The sequence below is a fragment of the Zingiber officinale genome, chromosome 6A, assembly GCF_018446385.1.
Source record: "Zingiber officinale cultivar Zhangliang chromosome 6A, Zo_v1.1, whole genome shotgun sequence".
NCBI classification, from domain to species: Eukaryota; Viridiplantae; Streptophyta; class Magnoliopsida; order Zingiberales; family Zingiberaceae; genus Zingiber; species Zingiber officinale.
In genome coordinates, this window is record NC_055997.1 from 129,001,117 (window position 1) to 129,012,330 (window position 11,214).

At 40.5% G+C, this 11,214-nt stretch overlaps 1 pseudogene; it reads right to left on the reverse strand.

Moving 5' to 3' along the window:
• Positions 1 to 667: 667 nt before the first annotated feature.
• On the reverse strand, positions 668 to 11,013 carry LOC121995319 (annotated as a pseudogene).
• Between the last annotated feature and the right edge of the window lie 201 nt (positions 11,014 to 11,214).

An 11,214-nucleotide genomic window follows, 5' to 3' on the forward strand; every position in this document is an offset into this window, starting at 1 on the left:
TTTGCCTGAAGCCATCAACCTGCCAAGACTTTACGCATAGGGTTACCACCCCCTATGACCTAGGGTTACCGCCCCCTAGGGTTTTCCCTTTGCCTAACCGCAGTTAGGACTTTCCTGAAATCCTCAAGTAGACTTGTTAGACTAAAAAACATCTTAACTTTGAATTCTTTGCCGTTATCAAAACACGAGTTCGATCGTCGGATGCTTCCCGCACCAACACCTTATTCGGGAGTCTATGAAAAATTTTGACGAGATGCATGGAAAGGTGGTAAGCTACATCAACGTAGAGGAAGCCCAGGCAGCTTGAATGAAAGAAGCTAAGGCGTTTGCTCCTACCAATAAGGCAGATAGGAGGCCACCCCAACCTCCCGCTCGACCCCTGGCCTGCCCATAGATACCTGACCTGGCTTTTCGCATGTCCAGGAATCTAGGGCGGCCCAACGAGTCGAGGTTATACAAAGAGTTGGTCAGCGGGGACCTCGTTACTGCACTTACTATAGGGCTCCCACTCACTACACGGGAGATTGTGTCCAGTTCGCCCGAGATTCTCGACATGCCACCGAGCTCGGCTTGCCTCCACCCGAGATCACCCCCAGCTCCAAAGGCAACCAAACCATCCTCCCACTACTACAAGACAATCAAGTAAGCCCTTGACCGAGAGAGAAGGTTAGGGAAACCAGCAGGCAGGACGGGGCAAGGAGACGATGGAATCTCCTAAGGAAGAGAATAGGGGAAATATCGCCATTCGGGAGATCGACATAATCTCCTGAGGACCTACGGATGGAGATTCCACCAGAGCCCAGAAGTCCCATGAACACTGCTTAGAGATACACGCGATAGGTTGTAGTCGGGAGCAAGTTGTAGGGCCCTCAATTAGCTCTGGACCGCAATACCTGGAGGGAGTGGAGGTCTTTCATGATGATGCCCTCATAATCAAAGTTGTCATCGCCAACAGTCGTGTGGCCAGGGTTTTCATTGACATAGGAAGCTCTGTCAACGTGTTGTTCAAAAGTGAATTTGATAGCATGCAGATTGACGCCAGCGAACTTCAACCTATAGCTATCTCTTTGTACAAGTTCACAGGAAACAAAGTATGACCAATGGGTCAAATCAAATTAGTCATATCTTTGGGCAGCGAACCATTAGTGAGGATGTGAAGGAGGTTAGGGAAACCAGTAGGCGGGACGGGGCAAGGAGCCGATGGAATCTCCTGAGGAAGAGAATAGGGGAAATATCGTCATTCGGGAGATCGACATAATCTCCTGAGGACCTACGGATGGAGATCCCACCAGAGCCCGGAAGTCCCATGAACACTGCTTAGAGATACACGCGATAGGTTGTAGTCGGGAGCAAGATGTAGGGCCCTCAATTAGCTCTGGACCGCAATACCTGGAGGGAGTGGAGGTCCTTCATGATGATGCCCTCATAATCAAAGTTGTCATCGCCAACAGTCGTGGCCAGGGTTTTCATCGACATAGGAAGCTCTGTCAACGTGCTGTTCAAAAGTGAATTTGATAGCATGCAGATTGACGCCAGCGAACTTCAACCTATAGCTATCTCTTTGTACAAGTTCACAGGAAACGAAGTATGACCAATGGGTCAAATCAAATTAGTCATATCTTTGGGCAGCGAACCATTAGTGAGGACGTGGAGGAGCACCTTCATCGTGGTGGACTCTCTGTCCTCGTACAACTTCATTTTAGGGAGACTCACGCTTCATGAATTCTGAGTGGCAGTTTCCACTTTTCATTAGAAAATAAAATTTTCGGTGGGAGACCATGTCGGGGAAGTTAAAGGTGGACAGTTGGTCTCGCGCAAGTGCTATGTGGACATGGTGAAGGTCGAGGCCCGAAAAACTCAAAAGACCCAGGATAGGGGAATCCACGTTATTTAAGAAGAGCCTTTACTTATAGCAAAGGAACCCATTCCCTGGGAGGAGGTCTAGCTTTATCTTGATCATCCTGAAAGCATCACTCGTATATCAAGTGACCTACCATCTGAGATCAAGTCAAATCTAGTTGAATGTCTGGTGCGCAACAGGGACATTTTCGCCTTGTCCCCCTAGGAGCTGCCTTGAGTTAGGCCAGAGATAGCTGAGCACAAACTTCATCTCCAGACCGATTCTTGGTTAGTCAAGTAAAAGAAAAGGAACTTCTCAGCCGAGCAAAATAAAATCATCTGAGCTAAGGTGGACCAGCTCTTAAAGGCAGGACATGTCCGAGAGGTACAATTCTCACCCTGGCTTTCTAATGTGATCCTGGTATCCAAACCCAATAACAAGTGGAGGATCTGCATTGACTATCGAGACCTCAACTAGGCCAGCCCTAAAGATTGCTACCCCCTACTGAGGATCGATCAAATGGTAGATTCTACCTTCGGCTGTGAAAGAATCTGCATGCTCGATGCATACCAAGGGTACCACCAGATTCCTCTCGCTCGGGAAGACCAGGAGAAAGTTAGCTTCATCACGACAGATGGTACTTTCTGTTATATAGTTATGTCATTTGGATTACGAAATGCATGGGCCACTTACCAAAGGATGATGGACAAAATCTTCTGAAAACAAATAGGGTGGAACGTGGAAGTCTACGTGGATGACATCCTTATCAAGTTTATCGTGACAATAAACTTGATTTCTGATATGGAGGAGACCTGCGACACACTATGGTAGTATGGGCTAAAGCTAAATCCCCTGAAGTGCTTGTTTGGAGCTCGAGGAGGAAAGTTCCTCGGATACCTTATCACCGAGCGAGGAATCGAGGCCAACCCAGAGAAGGTCCAAGCGCTTCGGGATATGCAGGCTCCTAGAAATCTAAAGGAAGCCCAGAAGTTGGTGGGAAGAATCACAATGCTCTCCATGTTTATATCTCGGTCCGTAGATTGAGCACTTTGCATTTTTATAGTGCTCCGGAAGGCTGCCAAGTTCCAGTGGGACGAAGAATGTAGTAAATCTTTCGAGAAACTGAAGCGGCACTTAGAGACCCTACCCTCATTGTTCAAGCCTATCACGAGAGAGCCGTTATAGGTGTATTTGTCAGCTACCCCTGAGGTCGTAGGGACAGTTCTAGTGAAGGAGCAAGACAATACACAACGACCAGTGTATTTCTTCATATATCTATTTAAAGGGGCCAAGTCCCGGTACATGGCCATCGAGAAGTTGGTTTATGGATTGGTCCTTATGGCTCATTGTCTAAGGCTTTATTTCCTAGCACATTCAATTGCCGTGATGACCAATAACACTATGGGGAAAGTCCTCACCAACACGAAAATAGCTGACCATCTCATTAAATGGGCAATTGAGCTGAGAGAGTATGACATACAGTACCAGCCTCGAGCAACAATTAAAGCACAAGTCTTGGTTGACTTTTTGATGTTGATCTATCAACATGATGCCAAGGAAATATAGAAAATATATGTAGATGAGTCATCCACTCAACAAGGAAGTAGGGTGGGAATACTTCTTATATCCCCTCAAGAGAATATCATGCAATTAGCTGTTCGGTTAAACTTCAGAGCTACCATTAACGAGGGAGAATATGAGACGTTACTGGCTGGACTGCAAGCAGCTCGGCACGTAGAGGCCACGTGGGTAATCATTTACATAGACTCCTAATTGGTGGCTTAGTAAGTGGCAGGTAACTTTGAGATCAATAATGAGAAGCTACAGCTTTACAGAGAAGCGTATGAGAAAATAAAGGAGGGTTTTGAAGAAGTCACAGTTGAAGGGCGCTGTAATTTCGTTTTGTTTTAATTTTCCTATACAAAAAAAATTATATAAGAACAGAACTCTTCCTAGCAACCCGCATGTTCGATCAATCAAGCAAGTTCTTGAATGATCAAAGCACACATTGCTCGAAATACAAGATCGCTGGCCTCTTGTGTTGGTATTCAAAATTGATACGCAAAATTGATACAAAGAAAAATGAAACTAGATACGCAACGGAATTAAAGAATCAGTTGTACCTTTTCTTTGTAGCTAAAGACCTCTTGATCTTCTGTTATATTACTCTCCTCTTCTTGGACGTCGTGTGGGCGACGATATACCAAGAACAAAACCACCCTCCTTCTCTTCTCTTCTAAAACCGCCGGCCACAGAAAGGAGTCTCTAGGATGGGGTACCTTCTAATCTTCTTCTTCTTCTTCCTCTCCTTCCTCTTCTTCCTTTTCTTCAAGCCACTGGCCACCAAGAAGAAGAAGTGCCGCCGACCCTAGCTAGGAGAGGAAAGGGGCGACCCTTGCAAGGTGAGAAAGGGGCAGCCCTTGGTGGAGGTGGCGCTGGCCCTAGGTGGGGTTGAAGGTTGTGCCGGCCACAAGGAGAAAAGAAGATTGTGGAGAATTAGAAAGTTAGGTTTTAGGAGCCACATCCTACTCCTTTTTATAGACTTGTCGTCGGTTACAAGGAAAGAAAAATTAACAAAATTTTGTTTAGAAAAAATCTAAACAAACTATGTTAAACCAAACCAAGTTAAGTTAAAATAAACCAAGTTAAGTTAAACTAAACCAAGTTAAGTTAAACCAAACCAAGTTAAGTTAGACCAAACCAAGTTAAGTTAAACTAAACCAAGTTAAGTTAAACCAAATCAAGTTAAGCCAAACCAGGTTAAGTTAAACCAAACCAAGTTAAACCAAACTCAGTTATGGATGGGTGGATGCGAGGCTTTATATATAGAGGCTACAAAAGGGACCTGGAGGAGGAATTGGTTTAGGTCTCCCGATGGACTTGGGTTTCCCGTGTTCGTCCCGAACACCCAACTCAAGTCCATCAATAATAACCCATACCACCACTACAACAAAAACCTTCATAGACATCGGTTTTCCACCGGTGTTTATTTCATTTTCGACCGATGTCTATGAAGCCGATGTTAAAAGTCTGCCATTTTAGACATCGGGTTAAAACCGGTGTAGTATCACTTAACGACACCGGTCTTCGAATCGGTTATTAATCGGTGTAGTATCACTTAACGACACCATTTCATCAACGGTGTAAAATCGATATAATATTGTATGTTAATAACACCAGTTTTGGCAGCGGTAAATGACCGATGTAATATTAGTTAATAACACCGGTTTTGCAGCGGTGGAAAACCGATGTAATATGTATATTTTTTAACAACACAAATTTGATTTCTGAAACAATGAAAAACCGACAATAATAAAAAAAACATAAATATTCACAAATTATACAAATATTCTTCATTCAACAATATCCATAAAATACACAAATGTTCACAAATTATATAAATAATCTTCTTACAACAATATCCATAAAATACCCAAACATTCTTTTTACATCAAAAGCTAGCTAATAGATATCAAAATCAAGTAAGAACATTCTTTTAATAACACATCAAGGTAGAACCGCACTTCAAATGTAATCTAGCATGCATTCAGCCCACTCGAACCGCACTTCATCAATTTCAACTCTGGAGTACTTGAGATTGGTAAACTGTAAAAACACATAAATAATATATTAGTAAACCAAGACTAAAAATCATAGTTGAAAAAGTAGTAAGAGCACCAGGTAACAAGATGACTAATTGGAATGCTTAAAAAGAAAAACATTCATCATTTATCTCAACCACATCATATAGTGATAGATCTATCATTCCTAGGAACTTAATATAATCCAAACCAAAAATTTTAATCTAACTACATAAACAGCAATTTAATCTTTCAAATTCAATTCATTAGTAGTCGGCCCAAATGGCATAACTGTTTACCACTAAGAGTACATGAAAAGTAAATAAATTCACTTTTAGTTTGCAAATAATAAATTCACTTTTATCACTAAGAGTACATGGAAAGTAAATAAATTCCTCAGTAGCAATAAAGATGAGTAACATCAATTCATTTATATGATTTCCAATGAGATATATATATGCACCTTAGATGATAATTTATGTTTCAGAAGTGAAGCAACAGAGCATAAAGCAACAATAGTCAATAACCACACCGCATCGCCAATGTCATTCATGTAAAGATTCAGCCGTAGCAAGGACTTAGTTTTCTTAACAAACTCAGCGATGCTAAAGGCGCCTTTGGGACCAATCTCATTGTTGTCAATATCTATAAGTGTTATTTTTCCTAAACAAGAAGAAATATAGTTTTACATAATTGCTGAGAAGTAGTACAATCAATAAATACTGGAAAGCCAACAGATCTGATGAAGAAATTAAATCTGCAAGAAAGAACTGCATGGATAGAAAATCTAAGTGTGTGTAAGTCTTATTAGCTTGAGATGTATAGATCGAATTGCCTTATTCTCAACTAGTGCTCCAGCAAGACTTGCAAAACCCTATAAAATTTCACATGGAAATAAGGTGTAAGGAGTAAGGACACCAGAAACAAAGTGTAAAAGATCTAGGAATTTCATAAAAAAATATGAAAGATTGCCCAAGAATAAGGTCATACAGAATATTCAATCATATTATTGTTAAGTTCCAGTACACGTAAAGTTTGATTTTCTTTCAGCATATCTGCAATAACCCTTGCACCCTATATAACATATTTAACATTCAGACTTTACCAGAATCAAGAATCATTTTCTTCCTCAAGAAACAAACAACCGGAACTTGCAACAAGTAAAATTAAACAACCTCATCTCCAATACCTGAACTGTTTAGTTGGAGTTCCTGAATACATCCATTTACCTTCAAAATATCTGAAAGACGCTGCATAGGAAATTTTCACAATCTCAACATCTAATGAAAGAAATAAGAATAATGTAAAGTAAAATAACATGTCCAAAAACTTCTTGGTCAATGAGAAAAATTATTAAGAAATAAGCACATAAAGAAAACAAAATCAATACCCAAAAAAATGTTAAATTACTCATTTTGACAAAAGTTATAAAAACAAAAAATATGTTGGTAATAGATGACAAAGAAGAAATAAATGTTACTTGAAAAGTATAATTCTCTTAATCTTAACAAAGTGACTAATACTAAGTGATATTCTGGTCAACACAAAGAACTAACCCAACACAAAGAATCGAGTTTACTGTTATAGATAGCTATTTGCCTTTCGTGAACAACCAACAGATGTGTCTGATTACTATGAAATTGAATTTGGGTGTCCCCAATTAATGGAGATGTACATCCAGTAAATGCCTGGATAAAGCGGGAGTTTTTCTTCTCCCAACTACCTATGCTCCAAACACAAAGCTGCATATAATCACCAAGTAAAGGGGTTAGAATATACATTAGAAGCGAAGATGTTAGCAGATACAACTTTAAAATATGACTCGGAATGCAAGTGGAGATATGGTCGACAATGAATTATTTTTTATCTGCACACCTGAGCATCGGCTCCAGCAGACACGAGAACATTTAGTGAAGGGGAAAATTAAGACCGGTTATCTTTTTTTGGTGGCCCTTGAGTTTGATTTTCACCTACAAGAAAGTGACATTATAGACAATGATTTCAAAGTAATGCAAAAGAGGAAGTTACCTATTGAATTTCAAAAGCAATACAAACTATAGAAGGCATCAAGAATCGACATAGTTTGACAAATAGAAAGCACGAGATTATGAACCTCATCAATCCGAATATTATAGATCAAAATACTAGAATCTTCCATTCCAGCAGCAATCATGTTATTATCTTCAGGATGAAATGCTAAAGACGTGGCTGCCGGTGGGGTTGGCATAAAAGTGGTTATAACCTGAAAGATATGTTTTGATTTAGTCGGTTTAGTCCGTTTGGTTTCTCCATTTTTGGTAGCAAGAGTAAAATCAATTCATGGCTACGCACCTTAAAAGTCCTCATATTTAACAGAGAAACTTTTCCACCTGATGCAGACGTTGCATAAGAGTCATTCTTAGATAAAGTAATACAAGCAGTTGCTTCTTCTGGATTGTTATCACTCCTTTCATTGGTCATAAGAATACCATTTGGTGGCTGACGGAGCTGAGGAGCAACAGATGCAGTTGACTGAACAAGCAAAGCAAGCAATCAGCACTAGGCTTATAGCAAATAGATAATTTCTTACAACTGTTTCTTTCTGACCTTGCCCGATGGATTTCGTTCATTGCACGACCACTGCCAGAGTTTATGCACTGCATTGGAACCAAGTGCTAGTAAACTGCATCCAGAATTGTTGTATATCATTCTCACAACCTTGCTCACTGCTGATGTTGAATCGGGCAAACGCAAAGTTTTAAGATGCCCAACATTCACAATCTCAGTTAGCTTCCAACTTCTGATTCTTTCAGTTTCTTCAGGAATCCTTGGCTTGACATCAGCAACTCTAGTACTATCCACAACAGCCTGCAGATTTTGCTCATGTCATATAAAATTTTGTAAACACAATATTCACTTTGAGTAGTTGCTGAATATTACCTTCACATTGGAATTAGATTGTTTAGAAACACTACGTGAAACCTCAAGCATCCTTAAAACCCGTTGTCCATCAGCATTTGCCAGGATTTTAATTCCATTATCACTAGTCGTAACAGCAAGTAATGAACCATCTTTCTGGAATCTCAGTTGAGGAAATGCCTGGCATGGAGAAATAAGAGTTGCATACAAACTCAAAGTTTGAACTGCAAGAAATATACAAGAAAAGCTAACATAGATTAAGCTACTAACAGGAAGTCCTCCATTTGCATCAGTAGTAGTCAGTATATCAGTGTTATCCATATCCCAAAACTTAATCTGGAATTCATCCCCTGCAACCAAGAAGCGGTTCCGAGTTGTGTCGAACTGAACAACTCCCAATGAGTGTTTTCTAAAGCCATTGTATGTCTGCTTAATAGTTCCAGTCTCATTCCACTCAACTAAATGTGAATCCCCATCTTTACTTGTTCCACATGAAAAAAGCCTTGTTCCATCTGCACTATATGCCATTGTTGTGCACCAGTGGCCAGAAGCTTCATAGGCAACTCTAGATCTCAAACCCTCATAGCTCCATGCTTTGATTTTACCATCAGTTGAAGTTGAGAAGAAAAGCTTCACAGATAGAAATAATGAAACACTAGAAATAAACTAAATTGAATAGAAACAGTATTTAGCAGAGCAAATACATACATGGATAGACCCGTTGAAGTGAGGACAAACAGAATAAACAGGGGCTTCATGGCCTTCAAATGTATACTGTTTCTGTCCAGTTGAAGCAACCCACACCTATTCATCATGCAACGGAACCTGTTAAGAACATACAATTCTTCTTGTACAATCTTTTGACTGATCAACCACATGGTTTTACTCACTTTAATTGCCTTGTCATCGCCGCAAGTGATGTTCGAGAGAGTCTTCTTGGGATAGGGAAAGGCAATGTCATTAACACTGCCTATATGAGCATCAATCTGCAGAACAAGATGCTATCATCATCATCATATATATGGTTGCCAAACACCATAACTATTAACTGACCTCCAAATGTTGTCGTAATTCTTCATTTAGATTAAAAGCATAGATCTGCACTAGATGCTTTGAAAATGCAACACCTATTAGTATCATAGAAGAATAACAAGAATTTTAGTTTGATGAACTTGATCAAAATAATCCAACTTTGTTTTTTTGCTTCAGCATACCAAGAATAGAACCTTCAGGACTCCACAAGCATCTGTTGACAGATACAGTAGCATCATTAGTGAGTGATGCCTGCAAGTAGGAAAAACTCCTGCTCTGTCACAAATCCTGTCAAAACAATTTCTATGAGAATAGGCGATGAATATCACTATATTATGAAAGAAGTATCCTTTTAAATACATCATGTAGCACATGCTGTCCGATCCTGATTAAGAATTGAGACTTGTCTACAAAGTAGCAAACAGGAACTAGGCAAACAAATACAACGCACAATGAAAAATAATCAGAAATGAATTGTAAGAGTTAAATAGGAACAAGAAATATATAGTAATTTCCATGAAAGGGGCAAATATAATCAGGATACATGTATATTAGTATTTCTCCTATTCACTCAGCACCAAAACCATTTTCTTGTTTCAAACAGGAGCTGAAATTAACCATAGCCAAACAACTTAATAGACCAAACAAAACATTCATGATGCCATGAAGCAGTAACAATCAAAGGATAACCTAAAGAATGGGAAACAAGGAAACTATTTTACAATTTATTAGTTAAAAAAAGATGCACTGAGTCCATAAATATTTTTTACTAAATTTTTTTAGCATGAATTTTTTGATATAACAATCCTGTACTTATATTATAGAACAATTAATTTGCTTTCATCATCAGTCATATGAATGCCTGAAGCTGCTAAGCATTAATGCAGAATAAACTGGAATTGTGCAAGTACAGAGCTTACTCTTCTCTGTAAAATTCCACGAGTATATGCTACTGCCATGACTAGAATTGTCACTCCAGGAAGATAAACCCACCCAGGACGCCTCCCTCCACAACATGTAAGACAAATCGATAGAGTGAGAGATCGAAGGGGATGCTTCCTTCGGATCCTTATCCTGGCAAAGCATGACCTCTATTCTCTTCGATTCTCCATTGTAATCAATCCAAGAATGTAATTTTTCTCCTCTGCTGAGGATGAGAAGCAAACCATCGTCGGAAAGATTACTGCTTTTTGTCAAAAGTTCTCCGTCAACATCGACTTCGACGAGGCTTGCTACCGTCACGAACTTCACTGCAACGACACTGGTCGATAACCTAGACCAGTCGCCATTCGCCGGTTCCAAGGGAACGCTGACCGGAGATAAAAAGAAAGCTAGGCCTCCGCCATTGTCGGGCGAAACAGAGAACGAGAAGGAAGAAGAGAACCCGGGCTTGGTGCCGAAGAATCTGACTGGTTTCCAGTAAATCATAAGCCCGGAGCTCTCGTTCGCCGCACGCGTCACCCTCACCTCCGAGCTATTCATCTCAGCATCGCCATAGAGGGCAAACTCCGTGGCGAAGCTCCGATTTTTCCCCGACCCACCGAAAGAGAAGAAGAAAGCGTTACCTTCTCCAGTCGATGCACAGTTCCCATGTGACAAGGGGGTGACAAGCAGAAGGATGATGGCGAGAATGAGAGCGGAAGCGGTCGAGGACGTCGTCATTGGAAAGATCCCTAGGCGAGGTGCAAAATGTGCAGACGACGAAGGAGCAGAAACCTAAGCACCAGGAAGCATGAGGAAAAGACGGAGAAACCAGAAACCAGAAAGCATGAGGAGAAGAAACCCTAAGAGATGGAGCAACCCGCGAGAGGGCAAAGACAGAAGGGAGAGGAGAAGAGAAGGGGAAAGAGGATATGGATGTGG